Source organism: Dipodomys merriami, unplaced genomic scaffold (genome assembly GCF_024711535.1).
Source record: "Dipodomys merriami isolate MVZ:Mamm:240054 unplaced genomic scaffold, mDipMer1.0.p SCAF_16, whole genome shotgun sequence".
In the NCBI taxonomy this organism is placed as follows: domain Eukaryota; kingdom Metazoa; phylum Chordata; class Mammalia; order Rodentia; family Heteromyidae; genus Dipodomys; species Dipodomys merriami.
The window spans coordinates 30,020,983-30,042,826 of NW_027202937.1; the positions used below are offsets into that span (position 1 = coordinate 30,020,983).

Genomic DNA, 21,844 nt, shown 5'->3' on the forward strand with positions numbered 1-21,844 from the left:
CCCCCAAGAAGTTTGATGCAGGGGAGACCAATTAACAACCACAGCTCGTTCAGAACTGGGCAGCCAAATGGACAGCCCAGCTCTGAAAGTCTCAAGCTGATGGCAGAGAAAGAAGTTGATCTAACAGTCTTTAGCCAACCTTAGGAAGAAATCTTGCTTTATTTCTCCAACTGTTCTACATCTGCCTGGCTGGGCGCCAACAGGCTGTGAGCACTGCAGGGTTGGTATGCTTTGGGTGAGGCTTGTGGCCATAGCAACAGGATAGGATGGGAGAGTCCCAGTCCTGGGAATGAGGACCATAGCCAAGATGCAGAGCAGGCAGGCGAGGGCTTGGGAGGAGAGGCCACGGCTGGCCCTGCTGGAGGAATCCAGCACGTTTTGGCTGTGGGAGAGCTGCTGCAGACAGGAATGGATGACAGCCCATCTCAACTGGTCCCTTCTCAGGAAGAGATGGAGCTTGAACCAGCAGCTTGTTAGGCTTGGAGAATATAATCGCCTGATCTGTGAAGCTTGTTCCTAGCAGACAGAATCAATGAACCTCAATGCTGTGGTTCTGTTCCACTAACCTAGTGTGCCACACAGCTATCTTGAAGTAAAAGGCCCTGGTGGACTGTGGGAGGATGTCTGTGATCTCTCTAGACTAACTCTTCCAGGAAAAGGGTAAAACCCAACCCATCTAAGAGCAGCACTAATCTCTCTGTGATTAGAGCCCAGGACTCTGATTGGAGGAGGTGAGTTCTAATTCCAGCGGTGCCTTTATTCTCCCCTCCCCCAACTTGCATGCCATCTTTCCAGTCTCAATTTCCTCATTGTAAAATGGGGGCATTGGTGAGGTCGTGGACGCTCAGCTCCACGCCTGACCTTTGGTGTCTATGGGGCCATGAATAAAAGATTATGAGGCACTTTTATTGGCTTAGTCTTCCTTCTCTATTTATTTTTGAAACCATCAAAGGGAGTTGAGGACCGGAAAAAAAATGACTACTTTCCCCTAACTTTTTTGGTTTTGTTTTGTTTTAAATAAAGACTTTAGCTAGTTAGTATTTGTGTCTGTACTAGGGCTTGAACTCAGAGCCTCTTGATCTTGCTTGGATTTTTTTTTTCTTTCTCAAGGCTGGTATTGTACCACTTGACTTACCCCTTCAGTTCTGGCTTTTTGTTGTTGTGAGTGGTATTAGGGATCTGGGGGTTAACTGGATATATGATTTTCATGGACTTTGCTGCTCAGGCTGGCTTTGAACTACAATCCTCACATCTCAGCCTTCTGAACAGCTGGGCTTATAGGCATGAGCCACCAGCGCATGGCTAAGACTGTTTTATTTTATTTTTTAAGAGAAGTTTTGGGTTCACAGCAAAATTAGAAGTGGAAGGTATGGAAAGTTCCTATATAACTCCCTCCTCCCCAACATGGATAGCTTTCCAATCAGCACTGCAGTTACACTGGTCTATTTGTCATGACTGCTAAACTGGCTTGGGTTTATAATGATCACATAAAGACCATTGCTGATGTTACAGCTCATTCATGCTGACGTACATTCAGTGGGTTTGGAAAAATATGTAGTGTTATGTATCCACCATTCAAGTTTTCACAGAGGACTTCCGATACCTGGGAGACCTGCTGTGATCCTCCTCTGTCTCAGCCCAGTAATCCCAGATCTTTCCTGTATCCATAGTTTGGCATTTCTAGAAGGTATTGATGCTGTAGTCTAATCTCTCCACATTGACATGCTATGTGTCTTCCTTTTCTTCCTCCCTTTCTCCTCCTCCTCCTTCTTTTCCTTATTTACTTCTACCTTCACCACCTTCTCCTTTTGTGCCACTACCAAACTCGGGGTCTTTTACTCTTGCTCTGATTTTTTTTTTAACCAATGGCTGGTGTTCTACCACTTGAACCATGCCTCCATTTATGACTTTTTGCTGGTTAATTAGAGTTAAGAGTCTCTTGGAGTCTGTCTGGGCCAGTTCCAAACCAAGATCCTCAGAGCTTATCCTCTTGAGCAGCAAGCAGCATGGACCGTAGGCCTGAGCCACCAGCACTTAGCCTGTTTTTCTCTTCTGACTCTTACAAGTGTCACCTGTCATCACAACTTGGGATGTTTGGTGAAGGTAGATGATTGTCTTAAGTCATCTCCTGTGGGCTTTTTCTGCTTACTTCCAGAATGGTGCAGCAATTCCTAATACCCAGATCCTATCTAGCCCATTTTTCCTGTCCTGTCCCCCCAGAGAAGTCCAAGTTGCTGGACCCCACTCTAACCAGGTCTTCCCAGGCACCATTGCTAGAGCCCCAGTATTGAGCACTGGACAATTTTCATATCAACTTCAGCTGTGCAATAGAATCAGACAAGGAATTTTTTAAAAAGCAAGTAAACAATTCGTACCCGGAGATGCTGGTTCTACTCATCTTGGATAAGTTCTGGCACTTTCTTTCCCAAGTGATGCTATTATGGAAACCATATTATTAAATGTCTGGCATCCTTACCCTATGCCAATGGAGGGCCTGCTTTGATATTCTGATGTGGCTACTGTGTCCAAGCACAGCCTTTAGTGAGATCACTCTGCATCCTTGAGGTAGGTAGCCTCAAGGATGTTTCTGTGATTTCCCTGTCCTTGGCATTTGGGGCCTTGGGTAAGCCCCTCCCTTTAAGCCTGTGTGACATCTCCTAGTCACTAGTGTAGCCAGTAGCATATGACATAAGTGACAGGATGCCACTTCCACGATTTTGATATAGAAAGTCTGTGCCTTCTGTCTTGTTCAACCAGCCTACTTATCTCTGTTCCCTCTCCCTCTTGGTCCAGAGTTCTTGCTCTGAGGAAGCAAGCTGAGGGCTGTGAGTAGCCCTGAAGTAGCCCACAAGGCCCTAGGCCTGCTACACCCTGGTGAGTGAACATGAAAGACTCCCCCATTAAGTTTGTGGTAATCACAGCCTCAGCTGACCCAATCTCAGCCTTTGTCTGTTACCTAGCTAAGACTCACAGATTTCTGACTATAGAAGCCATGAGATGATAAATGTTTCTTTCCCTCCCTCCTTTCATCCCTCTTTTCCTTGCTTCCTTACCTCCTTCTCTCTTTCTTTTTCCTTTCTTTTCCTTCCTTTCTTTCATTTTTCCTTCCTCCTTCCCTCCCTCTCTCTCTTTCTTTCCTTTCTTTCTCTCTTTCTTTCCTTTCTTTCTTTCTTTCTTTCTTTCTTTCTTTCTTTCTTTCTTTCTTTCTTTCTTTCTTTCTTTTCTTTCCTTTCTTTCTTTCTTTCTCTCTTTCTCTCTTTCTCTCTCTCTCTCTCTCTTTCTCTCTTTCTCTCTTTCTCTCTTTCTCTCTTTCTTTCTTTCTTTCTTTCTTTCTTTCTTTCTTTCTTTCTTTCTTTCTTTCTTTCTTTCTTTCTTTCTGTTTCTTATGCAAGGCTAATGCTCTACCACTTGAGCCACAGCTCCCCTTCTGGCTTTTTGGTGGTTAATTGAAGATTAGAGTCTCACACTTTCCTGCCTTGGCTGGTTTTATATAATGATCCTCAGATCTCAGCCTCCCAAGTAGCTAGGATTATAGGTGTGAGCCACGGCTCCTGGTTTGTTTCTTATCTTAAGCTATTCAATTTTGTGATCATTTGTTACACAGAGAAGTTAACTAATATACCTTTAAGGGAAGAGCTGGGTCCTTTAAGCAGAAGTGCATTGTTGGATGAGACAGGCTTTAATGTTATTTTCGAGAAATGGACATATATGTGTTCTGGGGGAGGGGGTTGTGGAGTTTTTCTTGAATAGGTAGGGCCCAGATGGCCTCAGTGGAAGGCAGGTGTTCAATAAGCAGTATCTTGCTAGCCAGACTAATGCTTTTCAAATGTGGGCCAGTGTACAAGCATGGGGGTGGGGTGGGGGCGGGGGTGGGGGTGTCTCTTGTGAGGATGAAGAAATTTGTTTCTCTATGTTTCAGTAGGAGGGGTGTGTGTGTGTGTGTGTGTGTGTGTGTGTGTGTGTGTGTGTGTGTGTGTGTGTGTGATTCCACAAACTCCAGATGTGTTATGCTGTTGGTCCTGGATCCCAATATTAGGGAAAATGGAGCTACATTGTTTGGATTTGTGTTTCTCTCTATGGGTTCTTACTTTTAAATAGTCCTACCCAGTTCCAAGGCAGTGGTGCAGGAAGGTAGGTGCCTTGCATCCTGTGGGAGTTTAGAAGGTAGGGCAGTGCCCCCTTGTGGCCACATGGTGGAAAAGCTAGAGGAATCACATGATAGAAGCGTTTAAGTGGAACATAGTCCAAGATTGGTAGCCTTTTAAGGTTCCAGTCGTTAAGGGATCAAAGTCTAGCTCCAGTTCTAGGCTAGCTCTAGTTCTTTTTCAGTACCACTTTTGGAGCTTCCGTTTTAATTTGTATTTCTAAAAGAAGACTCCCTAGCAGTTCTTTTTCTCCAACTCTTTCACCCAAGTTGCCTTCTCCCTAAGAACTGGGATCCTGAGACACAACAGCAGAAACTTCTCAAAAGTTTTTAAAAAATGATCTCCTATTTCATGTGGATGAAAAGAGACTGTGTTTACTATAATAGGAACATCATTTCCTCCCCAGATATATGCACAACATGTCTGCCCTGGGAAGATGTCTCTGGTCTAAGGGATGTGCTCCTGGGACAGTGCCCGTCCTGGTTTGGGCAGCTCTGCACATCTGACTAGGAGAGTCTCTTCCTCCCAGACCTCTCAGCTTCCTCATCTCCCCCATCTTGAACACTTCTTCCTGTCCTTGCTTGCCAGCCATCTTCTCTGGCCTTTGCTTGGCTCTCTGCCAAGGGTGGGTCCAAGGTCAAGCACATAGCAGAAAGTTAACAGTTACTGGCCATATCTCCGACCTCCAACTATGCCACCCTGGAAATACTCTGCCCTCCCTCACAATCTCACCCTCTAGTTGAGAGATCCAGCTCTCTGGGTTCAAGTCTGTCCTCCTGGGTATAATTTGACCCCCAAATAAACTCCACCTCTGGGCATACCATGTTTCCTCGATAAACCCCACCCCCTGGCATACCACACCTCTAGACAAGCCCACCTCCATGTATGCCACACCCTTGAATAAGCCCTTCTTGATATGCTCCACCTTCTGGTTATGTCCCATCCCTGGTTTATTCTACTCCCCTAGCTAGACCTCCCATCATAAGTTTTTCTTCCCTGACAATATACTTGAAGATAATTGTTTCCTTTCAGTGTCACACATTCCAGCCTCTCATAGCCTCTCCTTGTAGCTTAAAGACTCTTTCGTTCATGATTTTTTCAAAATTCCTGGTGACAAGAATATTCTGCAACATAGACTTTTGGCCCATCCTATCAGAGCAGTCTCAGGAGAGGAGTCTGAGAATCTGTACTTCCACACTGGCTGCTGATCGTTCTTCTCCCAGACAAGCTTGAAGAGTGCAGCTGTGGCTCCCCCAGGACTCCCTACCCAAACCACGGGAGCCATTAGGGAATTTGCCAGCCCTGTCTCCCATCATTACCCAACCAAACACTGTTGTCTCCTTTCTCACTTGGAAGATTAAGGCCATCTGCTATGAGCTTCTATCTCCCCGCCCCTAGAAAATTTCCACATTTTCCACTTTCCCCTCTTGGCTCCTTTTGTTAGAAAATAAACATCTTCCCACTGCTGACCTCTCTCTCTCTCTCTCTCTCTCTCTCTCTCTCTCTCTCTCTCTCTCTCTCTCTCTCTTTCTCTTTCTCTCTCTGGATTTCTACCCCACCCTGCCCATCTCTTCTGGCATGAGGATTTTTTTGATCTTCAATCTTTGCACATTTTTCCTCATCAATGAGTCTCCCACCTCAACTGACTTTTTTTTTTCTTTCTCTTTTTCTTTTCTTGGGTCCGGTCATGGGCCTGAACTCTGGGCCTGGGCACTGTCCCTCAGCTCTTCAGCTCAAGGCTAGCGCTCTACCACTTGAGCCACAGCACCACTTCTGGATTTTTTTCTGCTTATGTGGTGCTGAGGAATCGAACCCAGGGCCTCATGCATGTAAGGCAAGCACTCTACCACTGAGCCACCTTCCCAGCCCTGACTGACTTTTTATCATCTTCCTAAAATACAAGCATCTCACAATAACTTGACTTCTCCTTTAAGCTACTGGCTCACCTCTCTGCTTCACCTCTCTTCTCTGGTTCTCCCTCTGTCTTGTTTTCCCTCTTTTCTCCCTCTGGGGTCACTTGGTGGCCTGCACAATTCTTTGTAAGACCTTTGAATAAGCTTAGGTAGTGCAGCGTCCACTGCTGCAGCAGCACAAGGTAGAGATCATGGTTAGAAAGCCGAGGACATTTTAGACTAGGCAGCTGCCTAGGTTTTGTTTTCTCTGACGCTATTGTGATCCAAGTCTATATTTTGGTTCTTCCTTCCAAATTCACAGGGTCTATCTTTGTGAGCAAGTTAGCTTTGGTTACAGTAACAAAATGCCCAAGATCGGCAACTTTGAAAGAGGAAAGTTTTCTTTTGGCTCATGGTTTCAATCCATGGTAATGTGGCTCTGTGATCCTTGGGCCCGTGGTGATGAACACATCATGATGGGACCACATGGTGGAGCAAGTACCCCTCTCAGGGTAAAGTGGAAAGAAAGCAAACAAGAGAGAGGAATGGACTGGGATACCAATCTCCTCTTCAAGGACACACACCCAAAGACCTAACTGTGTCTCAGTAGCCTCCCCCTCACTTCTCTTAAAAGAGCAGAGCCATCAGCAAGGGACCAATGCCCAGCATTGGTGTGCTCCTGGCGGGCATGGAGGGCAGAAGGTTGCGAGGCCTATGAGTGTAGTTCTTTGCACAGAAGTTGGAGATTGCAGAAAACAAAAGCAAAAACAAAAACACCAAGAGCGAATGGGTATCTAAGGAAAGTTCCACCTCCAGACTAGATCTAGTCCTGAATAGCACAATATTGACCATGCAGAGAGGCGAGGATGGAAATAAAAGTGGGCTGGCAGTTCTGCTCATTAACCCTGTAACTCTCGGTGTTTCCACATTTTACCTGATGATGACAAGCTTTGGGGTTGGTATGATGCAGGTTGACAGATGAACTGGAAACCCTGTGTTAGTGAAGACTCCTGACTTATTCTGAGCAGGACCAAAATAAAAGCCACAAAGACCAAGTTTATTCGTCCCTTTCACATCGTCTTCTGAAAGACAGTTGGTGGTTGTTCACTTGTGATCTGTGGGGGTGTGGCTAAGAGAATTCTTTGATAAAGACCTTATTATTGAGCCCAGATTCTGAAATTAGAGTAGGCATGAAGAAAGGACGTTGCCTGGCTATTGAGATCTTTCATTCTGGTGACTTCAGAGCAAGCTGCTGGACAGACAGTTCTAGAGGTCTCTTTCATCTTTTGATAGGCATCTTGTGGTATCTTTGCTCAAGGAAGAGCTGAAGTAAAGAAGTTTAGAGGCTGGGCGTCTAGTTCAGAGGTAGAGCACTTGTCTAGAATGCTCAAGGCACTGGGTTTGATCACTAGCAGCACTAAAATAAAAATAATAAAATAAAATAATGAATAAAATAAGTTTAATAAAAAGAAAAGGGAAGTTGGGTTTGGAGGCTGGCTGAGAAGTCTCACCAAACAAGGTCCTCAGAGGAGTTGTATTAATTGTGGTCACCTTTATGGCTCCATCAAAGTCAGCTCAGAACCAAGCTGGGTCTTCCACAGTTGGCCCATTTTGGGTCCCTACAACAGAATTTCTTGTCTAGCTCTACATGCTTCATTACACGTTTAAATCATGAGCCGTATCGAGGGCATTTTGTACACGATTCTTTATGCATTTATAGTATCTAGAACTATGCTTGCTCGGATCAGTGTGGTAAGTTCAACCAGTGATGAATCCAGGAAATATTTTATGGATTTTTGTGGCTCTTTATCTAATTACCCCCCACATCTTATTTAAAAGTGTATGACAAAACTAGGGGTGATGGTACATTTCTATAATCCCTGCATCTGGGAAGATAGAGAATCATGATGCGTTTGAGCTACAGCTTGGTCTATATAAACCTTGTCTCAAAGAATAAATAAGTATGCATGGCAATATTCATGCCTATGAGAGGCATAACGACTTGTTGGTTGATGGACTGATTTGGAGTTATGAGTAGACAGACCTGCTGGGTATTTGTAAGGGTCCTTTCAGTGTGAGGATTCTTCATCATGCTGGGGGCCATCTTTCTGCTCACATATAGAACCATCCCTTCCTGTTCTTCATTATCAGCAATCCTGGACCATTGTGCATCTGTTGTGCAATGTAGCTATCACTCAGAGTCAAGAACCTTCTGGATATGTTTGTATTGACACCACCCTGATCTTGCCTTTGTAGCTTCCTTATACCACAAACTGTAAATGTAATGTTGGTGATGCCACTCAATGCTGGTAATGTCATTGCTCAGTGTTGATGACGTCACCGTGCAGGTGGCTACCTCATTCAAGGTGTGTCTATGCATAGGAGCTTTGGTTAACTCAGAGTTGTCCCTGTGCTTTATTGGTAATGGTCATGATGGAGGTGGAGAAGAGGCTAATCACCTTCTTACCCATCTTAAAGGGTTGTAGTTCTTACCCTTACAACAAAAGATAAGGCAATAAGAAAAACTATAACACTAGCTGTGTGCCAGTGGTGCATGCCTGTAATCCTAGCTATTCAGGAAGCTGAGGTCTGAGGATTTGGGTTTGAAGCCAGTTGGGGGCAGGAAAGTCCCTGAGAGAATCTTATCACCAATTAAGCACAGAAAAAAGCTGGAAGTGGTGCTGGTGGCTCAAGTGGTAGAGCACTAGCCTTGAGCAAAAGAGCTTAGGAACAGCGCCCAGGCCCAGAGTTCAAGCCCCAGGACTGGCAAAATAAAAAGTCTGTAATATTTATTAATTTACAAGACAAGAGCCTTCATATTGAAGACTCAAAGGCCCAGAGTGAATGACTCATTTTCATGGGTTTGATAAGTGATGGACAGCCCATGATTGGAAAAAAAATGATGTGGCTTCATAATAATACTTGGGATTGTTCTTGGTATCTGGTTATGGGATAAGACCCTTTCTGAGAGTGGGAGTCTTAAGACCTATAGTCAAAACAAGGTGCATCAGAAAGTGTCTCTAATGGCCAGCTTTTACACAGAAATGTGAGGGTACTTAGATCATATTGTTAAGAGTTAAAAATTGTTTTTTGTTAGTACTCAAGTTTTGAACTCAGGCCTTCATGCTTGCTAAGCAGGTGCTCTACCACTGAGCCTTCTCTTCAGTCCTGTTTTACACTGGTTATTGTTGAGACAGGATCTTGCTTCCTGTTCAGGTGTGTGTATGGCCTGTGGTCTGTCTATTTGTAGCTTCATGTCATGGTTGGGCTGACAGGTGTACAATGTGCCCAGCTTTCTTCTGTCAAATTGCATTCTTGTGGGCTTTTATGCCCTAGACTGGCCTAGAAAGACAATCCTACCATGAAGCTAAGATGACAGATGTACACCATTGTACCTAGCTATGAGTTGAGAAGGGGGTCTCATGAACTTTTCTGTCTGGGCTAGTCTCACACAGAGAGATCTCTGATTCTTGACCTCCTAGATAGTTAAGATTACAGGTTGGAAGCACTAGCACCTAGCTGAAAATGTTAAAGCTTTATGGCTGGCTTTGGGGAAAAAGGACTGTGGCTTCCATATTCCATCTTAGGGAAGTATAATTCTAGTTTTTGTTTTGTTTTGATTTTTTGAGACAAAGCCTTGCTATGTAATCCAGGTTGCTCTTGAACTCACAAACATCTTGTCTCAGCTTCCGGAGTGCTGCGGTTAGAATTTGAGTTTTTATGGCTTGCCTCTGGAGGAGACTGGAATGAGGGATGAGAGACAGGAGGATGGAAGAAGGTTGGAGAGATTTGTTTCTGGGCCAGTTTCTGAGGCCTTGAGTTTAGGATATAATTTTCTGCAGCTCCACACCACAATTACAAGTGTTATTAGAGCATGTGGAAAGACATCAACCATAGTGCATCCTCTGGCTATAAAATGGATCGGAGCAAGGGTCAAGATGATGGTGACAAGTTGAATTGTGTTCTCCAAAAGATCATCTGGTGAGGTCTTTCCTTCTCTCCTCTTTCCATGGTGCTGTCCTGTATCAGAGAATGTGACATTATTTGAAAATACTCCTTGTAGATTGTGTCAACAGTAGGTAAGGCTGTTAGGTTGAATCCTACTCTAATATGACTGGAGCCCTGAGAATATGGAGTTTGAGCTGGGCACTGGTGGCTCAGGCCTGTAATCCTAGCTACTCAGAAGGTTAGGATCTAAGGATTGTGGTGGTTCAAAGCCAGCATGGGCAGGGAAGTCTGTGACACTCTTATCTTTAATGAATGACCAGAAAACTGGAAGTGGTAGAGCAAAGTGGTCCAAAGTGGTAGAACACTAGCCTTGAGGGAAAGAACTCAGGGACAGTGCCCTGACTGAAAAAAAAATGGAATTTGGACGGACACTGTGCAGAAAGTGAAGCATTTTGCACAGTCAGTGCCTAAGCACTTACCTAACAAGGATGGCACATACCTTTCCCCCTCTCCTTTCTAGGCCCAAGGCACCAATGCACCAGAGCCTGCTTGCCCAGGGGCTCTGATTCAGCCCTAAAACCTCTGCGCAGTTTAGCAAGTGCTCTCTGAACTGAAATGCCATTCTCAAGTAGAACTTGGATATCTGCCTGCTCCTGTGTCTCTGCTGTGCAGTCCCAAGGCATTTCCAGGGCTTACTGACAGGCAGGCAGCTATGTTTAATGACTGAATTCCGTGACTTCCAGGTATTTTGTTAGGACACCATTATCCAAACAGTGCCTAGCAGAGCTTGGGCTTATTGGAAGAACACTCATTTCCTGGGGTTCTCTGCCAGTTTTTGATTTAGGAAAATAAAGGGTGGAGGTTTTGGTAGTCATGGCAAGGAGGGGAGGGAATTGCTTAGATGTGTAGAACCCATGGGTGGGGTGGGTAGGGATGAGTCTGTTGCTCTACGGGGTGAGGGACGAGGCGTGTACTTTCTGAGGGTTCCCACAGGGTCGGAAGTCAGTGTCAACTGAACAGAATCAAGAAATATTGTGTCCCAGTATTCCACGCCAAACTCTTCTGTTTTTAGGAGTGAAAGGAAAGAGGAAACATGTTCTATCAGTTCCTTTCGCTTTTCCTCTCCTCATTAACCAGACACTCTTAGGAAGTTTTGGGTAGAAGGGAAATGGGTTTTCTTCAAAGGAGAATATGCACACATACCACAAACAGATCATATGTATACACATATACATGTGTGTACACACAGACACCCTGCCCTCCCCCATCCAAACTATGGCATCAGTCTTGCATTTTCTTACAACTCTTCTTAGTTTGGAGCTGAGAGTTCTTACCCTTTGCTTGGGCTTTCCCTTACTTCCTACTGACATTCCTCTAATCCTGGTGAGGAAAATCCATGGACTGAGCCCACCACTTTCTAATGCTCACCCTGGAAGTATGAAGCCATGGGGCTATGTATGCTGCCATGTATGCTGCTATATATGGTGGATATATGCTGCTGATATCATCCCTCGGGCAGCTGATTGTAAAGTGTGCTCTGCAGGTTGTCTGAAGTCCTTGGCATAGACTTTCTATGGAAATAGTATTGGTGGGCAACTTGATAACCCATTTGTAGAGTGACCTTTCCTTTTTCTCTTTCTTTGCTTTCCTGCGTTGCCTTTCCAAACAAACGACTGCTCAGCTTTTGGGTCGACACCATCTAAGGCTAATGGAATATTGTAACTAGCCAGATTGAGTCCGGGATCACCTCAACAAGAGCAAGGTGGCATAGGGTTTGGTGGAGAAAGCAAAGAAGGTTCAGATCAACAAAGCAAAGGGGTCCTACTGCCACCCCAGATGGAAATAGCCCTACATGAACCAAAACCAAGGGAGCAGGGGGAAAGAATTACCCACTCTATGTAAGAAGGACTTCTGGAATAGTAGAAACAAAACTAGGACATGGCTTACTAAGGGTGTGCTGGAAGTTTACCCACAATTACGCCCTGGTATTTAGTGTTCCCTTCATGTTCTATCCAGTCATCGATACATATAAAACAGCTGCCTTCCCCTAATCCTTAATTTTCACCACTCACTTCTACAGAAGGTAAGCCCATGACTCCATCATGGAGATTGGAAAGCCATGAAAGCCAGTCCTGCTGAGTCTGGGATTGTGCGTTGGGCTTCCTGCCTGCTGGGGTCAGGCCTCACCTTTCCTGGAACCAAGTCTAGGGAAGAAGGTTTGCTGGGTTCCTGGAAGGAAGCTATTTGCATGTGTGTGCTTAAGGCACTGCACATGGGCAGAACACTACTGCAGGTGTGCCTAAGACAGGGCGGGGAGAGCAAGCTAGGCCTGGAACGGGCTGTGTCATCCCCTGACATCTTCCCTTGACTGGACTTGTCTCAACAGGATGTAGGAGAGCCTTCTGCTCCATCCATGAACACCAACGGGCAGGATGGAACTCGCTGCTCTGTCGACGTGAGTCCTGTTGCAGAGGAAGATCACTGTTTGTTGTGGAATGCAAAGGAATGATAAGGTGACGATCCTGATGCAGATTGAATTGCCTCCAATGTTAAATTGCTGTTTTTGTATGTGTTAACGAAAAAAAAATGCAATCTCAAGACAATCTGTGCCCACCTATGAATCCAGAGAAATCAGAAGCATGCTGTTCGCCCTCCCTCCCTCCCTTCTTACCTTCCTTGCTTTCATCCTCCTCCCTTTTTCCTTCCTTCCCTTCCTTCTCTTTCTTTCCTGCCCTCGCTCTTTCCCCTCCTCTTTTATCTCTCTTTCCTTACCCCTTTCCCCCTTTTCAGGGCAGTTCTGCTTTACTTTTCAGCCTTTGGGGAGATGCCTGGGGCTGCATACCAAGTGCGGGGAGTGGGGGAAGACACAGAGATCACAATGTACTTGGCATGCGTTCATGGCATTTACATGCATTGCTTTCCTTCCACTCTGGCAAGCGTGGGGGAACGTGCTGGAATCATCCTTTTTACAGACGAGCAGCTTGGAGTGTAGAGAGATGAGGTAACATGAGCATCACTGGGCAAGTTAAATGAGAAAACCAGTCTCCAGACCCAGCTCCACCCCCCTCAGCCCCAAGGCCTGTGCTGTTTCTGCGGGGTGGGGGTGGGGGTGGGCGGCAGGCTTCTGAAACCTGCACAGCCTCTATCCAGCTGTCTCACGCTGCTGCCCATGCTGGAGAGTTCACCAGGATCCAAAATCTTGGGCTTGCCTTTTTTTTCAATCTGTTTGTTTCCTACGTTTTATTACAGATGCCAGAGTTTCCTTCTTTCCTAAGAGTTATTTTAGGGTAATTAAAAAAAAAATCTGGCCAGGTATGCCAGTGGCTCATGCCTGTAATCCCAGCTACTCAGGAGGTTGAGATCTGAGGACTGCAGTTCAAAGCCACTCTGGGTAGAAAAGTCCCTGTGAGACTCTTATCTCCAATTAGCCACCAGAAAATTGGAAGTGGAGCTGTGGCTCAAAGTGGTAGACTGCCAGCCTTAAAGACCTGAGCAAAAGAACTCAGGGACTGCTGCAGGCCCTGAGTTTAAGCCCCATGATTGAAAATGAAACTGTATCTGGCTAGAGGGACAGAGTGGAGAAACTGAGGTAGAAGGCAATGAAATATTAAACTTGGGGGCCATATTTCACTGATTCTAAGAGGAACACTTGCTCCTCTTGCCACTCTGAAACCTCCATGCCTTGCATTTGCTGCGCAACTGTGTTACACAGCTGTCATGGCCTCTTTGGGAGCAGTGAAGCTCAGAGAATGAGCTTCTGAGATATGGAGGAAAACCCTGAGGACCTTTATGGAGATAGGCTCACTACAGAGCCCCGGCTGGCCTTGGACTTTCGATCCTCTTGCCTCTGCCTTCTAGAAGGCTGAGATGATAAGCTTATACCACCACATAGAACCTTCTCAAACGTTCTTGATGGCTTCTAGGATGGCAATCTGAGGAAAGACCGGATGAAAGATCCTGACTTCAAGAGTAACAGGACAAGCCTGTAATCCTAGCTACTCAGGAGGTTGAGATCTGAGGACCAAGGTTCAAAGCCACCCGGGAAGGAAAGTCTGTGAGACTCTTATTTCCAATTACTTACCAAAAATCCAGAAGGGGAGCTATGGTTCAGGTGGTAGAGCTCCAGCCTTGAACAACAAACAACCAAAAACAACAACTAAGGGACAGTGCCTAGGCCCTGAGTTCAAGCCCCAATACTGTCACAAAAACAACAATAAAAAATAAAACAAATCTCAAACCCCAAAGATAAACAAGCTCTGCCATATTAGCTGGCTTCTAATTAGGAAGGAACTTACTGTAGCTCTCTTGATTTGCCCCATAGCATTAATATGTTAATAAATATATAAATATATAAATATATGTAAATAAATATATTAATAATGAATATATTTAAACATATTGTACACTTTTAACTTTATCACTGGTGCTACAGGTGCATTTCTATGCTTCTTTCACTGATGGCCAAATCTATGTAGCAGGGGATAGAGATAGAAGTGTATGCTTGGAGGAAGTTATATTCTCAAGAACTCCAATGAATTCGTTTGAATGTAGTCCCACCTAAAAGAGGCTCCCTGAATAGCATTGTCTCCTATAGGTATCTTTACCAATAACCCATCTCCTGCTCCCCGCAGGGCCCCAGTCCCAATGCCAAAGCCAAGAGGATGAGAAGGTCTCCCTGCTAGGTTCTTTTTCCTTCTGTGGCCCATTCCTCAGTGTGTGTGTGTGTGGGGGGGGGAGGTGTTAATCTTTCTTTCACAAGTTTTAAATGGTAACCCATGATGTTTTGTGTAACACCTGACTCCCCCAATCCTTCGGCACTGGAGTGAGCTTCTGTGTGTCTTCTGCTCTTCTGCCTCTGTTCTCTGGGGCCTCATCAACTCTGCAGTCACTTTGACCATGTTGACCATGCCCCAGTTCCTCAAATGTGCCCGTCTTGCCTGGCCTTTCCAAGCTCATTGCAGGATTCATGTGGGTGCCACTGGCTTTTTAGGAGTCCTAGAAACATTCTTTCCACCTCACACGCTGCTCCCAGAGCTCTAGGTGCTGCAAACGTACTAGAGGAATCCCATTGGTGCCTGGCAGTTGACCTTGTAGAATGCTGGATGCTTCCATAGAGATGGTTGAACCTGTTCATCCCAACTTTGTGAGGAAGGACTGTGCATCATTTGCAAGAGGTCTAGGTGACCGGTGATGAACTACTGACTTGGCCCAGGAAAATGGGGCAGTTCCCCCAGGGCTCCCAACAATGGGTAAATGGCTGACACACCTACTTCCCCAGCTAAGGGCCCACGCCTGGGGCAGGCTTATTCTCTGTGCTTACTTGGTGTGAAATCGGCATTTCTCAGTAGAAGTTTCTCACTGCATGGCCCTGTGAGTTCCTGTCTTCCTTCCAAGCAAGATGGCCACCTTCCTTCCCTTGTGTGCAGGCCATGCTACAGCTCGGCTTACTCTCAGGAATTTAGGACCAACATTCTCAGTGAAGAATGTCAACACCAAAGAGTGACTTTTCTCTAGTCATGAGGAAAGCACAGGCCTGCTCAGGGGAGTCTTGGCATGGGGGCCCAGAGCTAGGCCATCTGGGGTGTGGAATGTGAGGGGCTGAGCCCCAGGGGCCTGCTCAAGTATGTTTAGGCAATGAGAACAGTCTCTAGGACAACATACTAAGAGAAGGAGGGAAGCAGACCTGGGTATGAAATGGAGGAGGGATCCATTTGGGGTGTGTGTGTGTGTGTGTGTGTGTGTGTGTGTGTGTGTGTGTGTGTGTATCCCTCAGTGTGTACATGTATATGTAAGGCTGGTATGTGGGGTGGGTATGTATATGGCATGTGTATGTGCATATGTGCATGCTATGTGTGTAGTATTTGTATATAGTATATGGTATGTATATGTGGTATGTGCATGTGTGTGTATGAAGTGTGTGTGTGTGTGTGTGTGTGTGTGTGTGTGTGTGTGTGTGTGTGTGGTGTAGATCAGTTGGGAATGGAACCTCAGGGCTCTCTCAGCGTGGCTGGCAACTGTGCACTGTCTTCTGATCGCTTCCCAGGGCAGGACCCTGCCTGTGATCACTACTGTTTATGGGCTTAAGTTAAGATTAGTGACTTACTAACACATAACACTCATTTGGCTGTCACAATAACCTTGAGGTAGGAACTGTTTCCTTAATTAACATTCATGGAAGAGGTTCTAGAGCTTCCGAGTCTGGAAGCCAGTCTCCTGGGACACTACATTCATAGAACCAGGCCACCATCATTCTCTCCTGTGGCATGAGGAGGATTCAGGGCTGGCCTAGAGCTCACGGTGGAGTGTCCTGGCTCCTATGTGGCAAAACCCTGCCTCAAACAAGAAAAAGTGAAAATCAGAGCAATAGAAACGACTTCCCTTTTGCAGCAGAAAGGAATATTCTAGACGTCCTCAGGATTGTTGAGAAAATGTGTCCTGGTACTAAAATTAAGGGCAGGAAAGCTGCTTAACATGCCCCTTTCCCACCTTCTTCCATGGTCCCCTAAATTCATGTAGAGATAGAGAACTCCCTGCTTTCAAACCTGTCAGTGGTGCCGTTATCCCTGAGTTAGGTGACACCTCATTGTGGCTTTCCAAATCTTCAGATGACATCTATGAGCTCATTTTCTCATCCATTAAAGAATTAAAAGGTAGGAAATGCATTTAAAGCAGACAGAGCAAGTTTATTTGAACCTGAAAGGTGTGAAAGTAGGGAGTCACTCTAGGGAGAGAGGCCCTGAAGATGAGTCCTTCGGAGGGAGGTTTTTGTTCTATAGGGCCCTTCCCACATCTCTTCTAGAGCTTTGCTCAGATTGCTTGAAGGCTGATGCATGTACTATCCTGGTTCTTTTCATTGGTTGGGCTGGTACCAACCAATGGGATTATGGGAAGAATCATTTGAGCAGAGGCCTGAGGCACTATGGGAACAGGAAGCGCCATGGTGGGCCACATGTTGTCTGCCACCTGTTAGATTCGTCACTTTTTATTGCTTTCTACCTAACAGTTCCTCTTTGTTTCCCTCAGAACCTTTTCATGGTCTAAGCAGACACACAACGGTTTAAAAGCTGGCAATTTTGCCATTGCCACTGACATCTCAGACCGGAGCTTCTGGGCCAGTAAATGCTGGAGTGACTCAGGACTTGGGAGACTGAGGTTCTCGGCTCCCACCACACATGGCTCAGCTTCTTGTTGCTAGTTGCAGAACTTCCTGCAGGCGCGGCCTTCCCCAGTGGTGCTGGATCAGTCTGGTGACTTGGCCGGGTGCTCCCTCTTTTACACACCTCCTCCTATTCAAGGGATGATTTCTGGGCAAGGCTGTCAGTAGGAACACTTTCTCCTGCTGTCTAGAAGGCACAGCTGCATTTGGTTGCTGGAAAAAAAATGTTTGTTGAAGGTTTTTTAGAGATAGCTGGGAGAGTTTGACATCTTCGAAAAGCACAAACATCCTTTATCTGCAGGATGAGGTTACTCTCTGTTTGGATTGTGTGTTTTTGAAAGAAGGAAATCATTTTCAAAAGCATCAAATTTATATCCAGGAAGTATCCTTAGGACAATGAGACGTTGAGAAAGAGGCAGAGTATTCAGGTTTTTTTGGTCATTAGTCACTACTGCCATCTGCTGGCTTTACTAGTGAACTACATGGGCTTCTTAGTGAACTCTCTCCCTCAGCCCTTTCAGCAAGTTCTCCTGGAGTAAAAGCAGTGATGGGAGCATTCATCGGGGTATTTCATTAAGCTATGGTGACAAAGCAAACACAAGAATGAGAAAAAAGTCACAGAAGAACCGCATCTGAGGCACTTGGATAAAGAATTCACAGGACAGTTAATTATATTCTCTTGAGTTGGTTAGCTTTGTTCAAAGTAAGTATTGAGTTGAATCTGAATTTCTAAGACACATAGTTACAGATTTAGAGAAATCTACTAATTTGAAAATTAGTGAAAAATTAAGGAATTAAAAAGTAAAAATTGTAAAGTAAATGGGGTGGCTATTTCCTGTAATCTCAGGAAGCTGGGACAGGAAAATCTCAGATTAGAAGCCAGTCTAGGCTACATAGTCCCTGTCTCAGGAGGCTGAGATCTGAGGACTTAGATTCAAAGCCAGCAGAGAAAATTAAGTCCAAGACACTCTCATCTCCAATTAACCTTTAAAAATCCAGAAGTGCAGGTGTGGCTCATGTAGTAGAGGGCCAGCCTTAAGCAAAAAATGCCACGTGAGAATGTGAGGCCCTGAGTTTAAGCCCTAGTACAAAAATATACCCTATCTTTGAAAAACGTAGATAAGGACTATCTCCAAATCAGGCACAGAAACAACTTGGGATCTGTTCCCTTGCTTGTGTCATATAGGTTTCCTACATTGGCCCTTATTGTGTATAAATATAAATTCTGGGACAGATGAAGGATGATTGGACCATACATACAATATACAGACCCTGAAAGACAGAAACATTGCTTGCATTTCAGTTCAGTGAGAGGTTGTATTTGATCCCTAATGTTGAAAGTGCCGATTGATCTGTAGAGGAGGACTTCAGAATTGTAATAGGGACAATGAAAAGGGCCCATTCTTCCTTCTCTTATCCCAGATTCCAGGGGGCCACACAGCCACTGTGTTAGTCTGAGTCTTCTGTGAGGATGATCTACCAAAGGACTGAGCATGCAAAGGATTTATCAGAGGGGGCATCTGCCACAGAGGCTGGGAGGGATGAAAGGAAGGCTTAGGAGGCTGCCAGACCACAAGTGGGTAGGTCTGACCTAAAGGGGAGTAGGGAAGAGGTAGTTAGGTTGGAGACATTGTAGACCACAGCACAGATCTAAGAGAAGTGTGGACTCTTGTGGATGGGAACACATCACAGAAGTTTCCCACGATCCCTGTCTCCTGATGACCACGTGATGACCCTCTCAGCGACTGGCTTCTTCTGAATGCAACGTGGCAAACCAGGAGGCATGTCACTGTCATGAGTTCACCTCGCTTGTAGTTCTCTTGGCTATTTGGTCCATCAGGGAAGATCTCTGCTGCCTAGAAACAAACCTGACTCATCACCCTGAGGAGCTCAGTGGCTTGATGGATCATCATAATGGAGGTGGTAGTGCGTTCCATTCTGTCATTGCTGTTTTTAATTAAGAGATGAAACTTTGCTGTGCTGCCCCAGTGGCTATTTACCACCCTCCTGCTCATCAGCAAGTATAGCCTGGTGCTCCCTGCCCCTGAGATGTCACCAAAGAAAAGCCAAACTTAACACAGATATACTCTCAGCATAGAGCACGTTTGCCCCTAACTGCTGGCCTCAAGTGCTCTTCCTGTCTCAGCCTCCCTAGTAGCTGGGATGACAGGCTTCCTTCCCACCTCTGTGCCCTGATGTAGGGATGGATTTATATTCCCCATAGTCAGAAACTGAGAGGCACAATCTCATGGCCACTAAAGACACTGAAGCAAATGTTATACTATATACTTCTCATCTTCCCTGATGGCTTGAATAATCTCTCTCTCTCTCCCTCTTCCTCTATCTCTCTTTGCCTCTTCCCTCTCCCTTACCCTCAGCCTCTTCTTCTCTCCTTATCTCTGAATATTGTTTCTATAAAACAGTCTAACATGTTGGTAGTCTGTAAAATGGAGCTAGCTGTGTGTGACTCCAGCTAATAGCCAAGGAAGACACAGAACCACAATCACGTTAGGTGGCCTTCTGGCCAATAGGGTGTGTGTATAAACTATATACACAACTCCAGGAAGGGTTCTTAAAAGCGAGAAGGTGCCAGGTGCTAGTGGCTTGCACCTATTATCTGGTTATCTGGTAAAGCTACTCAGGAAGCTGAGATCTGAGGATGGTAGTCTAAGGCCAAGCCAGGCAGAAAAGTTCATGAGACTCATTTCCAGTTAACCAGCAAAAAGCTAGAAGTGGCTCAAGAGGTCGAGTGCCAGCCTTAAGTAAAAAAGCCAATTGAGAGCAGATGCCCTGAGTTCAAGCCCCGGTACAGGCATATAACAGAGGGGGAGAGAGAGAGAGTCTCACTTCTTTGCACCACCTCCTCTCTGGCTGGCAGAATGGGATGGGATGGCTGGATCTGGAGCAGCTCTTGTGGAATATGAAACAGAAGCCATGGGTGGAGTAGCCAATGATCACCAAGGGCAGGCACTTTGTTACTGTTCTCGTTGTAACAGAAATTACTCCTAACTGAAAATAAATGAATTAAAAAATCATCATTTTATTGGGAAAGTCTGAAGGTTAAAGGAGTAAGCATTTCTTAGGGGCTAATTTATGCCAAAAAGAAAATCTCCATGTGCCAGCCCTTTGCAGGTGGTATGTTTGCTCTACCTGGTAAAGGTGGTGGTATGTCCTCCTGTGGCTGGGAGGGCCGTCCTCGTCATTGGCAAGGACAAAGGAAGAAAACCCTAGTGCTCCTCATGGAGAAGCCTTTGAAAATCAAGCAGGAGCAAGCAGCTAGCATCCTCCTCTCCCTGAGTGGCAGCTTAAAAACTCTGGTCCTGGAGGCTGAAGGTTATGGAGCAAAGAGACCCAGGAGGAAAGCACTTTCCTTTTAATTGTCATCAAGTCTCTTGAAAGCTTTTCTTTAAACTATCCTTTTTGTTTTCAAAGCTGGAGAACATAATAAAATCATCCTTCATTGGGTTTGTTATTTGTTCAAACTAGTCCTGTTCTTTGGTATTTTCTGGAAGGGTATGGTTCTTCTTTTTTTTTTTTTTCTATTACTCATTGGGCTTGAACTCAAGGCCTGGGTGCTGCCCTAAGCTTTTTCATTCAAGGCTAGTACTCTACCACTTTGCGACACAATGTCACTTGCTCTTTTCTGGTGGTTAATTGGAGATGAGTCTCATAGACTTTCTTGATTAGTTTTGAACTGCGATCCTCAGTTCTTAGCCTCCTAAGTAGCTAGAATTACAGGCATGAGCCACCTGCGCCTGGTGCAGATAGGGTGATTCTTTATGGTGATTTTCAGACATGAATTTACCCTTCAACACTGTGGCTGGTGTGTGTTGGGAGAGCCCTTGCTTGCTTTGGTGGTTCTGGGTGTGATTCCCAATATGCACAAACAAAAGTAAACCACAGCAAAAACAATGGTAGCAAAACATTTTGGGCTGTGTTGTTCATAACACTGTTAGTCAGCATTCATACTTTCAGTGTGTCAATGCAGACGTGGCCAGTAGGGTTGTTAGAAGCATCAAGTCTGATAAAGCTTGCGATCTCAGAGGCTTAATAGATAGAGTATGCCTTTGTTGTAGATACACAGCAAACATGAGCTCTTATTATCATTGCTATTTATATTAGCATCTAATCTGCAGTTATATGCTATCTGGTATGGCATCTACAGTGGCTCAGGGCCTGTGGTCACTGCATATTTGAAATAAAGCCAGTCCCAGCTGAGATGTGCTGTAAATATAAAATACATTGGAGTCTTAGTATAGAACTAACAATGGACGAGATCTCACGAATCATTTTTAAAAGAGATGACATGTTGCAATAATAATGTTTTGCATAATTGAGCTAACTAAAATACACATTGACCTTTTTGTGTGTACTGGTACTAGGGTTTGAACTCAGAACTTCCTGCTCTTGGTTAGCTTTTTCACTCAAGGCTGAAGCCTACCATTTCTGGCTTTGTGCTGGCTAATTGGAGATAAGAATCTCATGGACTTTTCTGCCCTGGCTGGATCTCAGTCTCTTGAATGGGTAGAATTATAAGCACGAACGACCAGCGCGTAACTCTAGAGGTTTTCTGTTGTTGCTTTGTTTTTGTAAATTTTTAGGAGGAGTGGAGGCTGGGCAAGGCCGAGGTAAGGTCAAGAGAGTAAATGCAATGACGCATTGTTATTTTAATGGAGCAGGCCCAGGGCCCAACACATATGCAA

General features: G+C 45.2%; 1 long non-coding RNA gene across 2 annotated transcripts in view; it reads left to right on the top strand.

Moving 5' to 3' along the window:
• The first annotated feature begins 387 nt into the window (after positions 1–387).
• Positions 388–21,844, top strand: part of LOC138828465 (uncharacterized) — a 113,435-nt gene continuing 91,978 nt past the window's right edge. For both annotated transcript variants that reach the window (XR_011372251.1, XR_011372250.1), the window contains exons 1-2: positions 388–731; positions 12,372–12,498. This is a non-coding gene — a long non-coding RNA (uncharacterized lncRNA). The remainder of the gene's footprint in view (positions 732–12,371; positions 12,499–21,844) is intronic.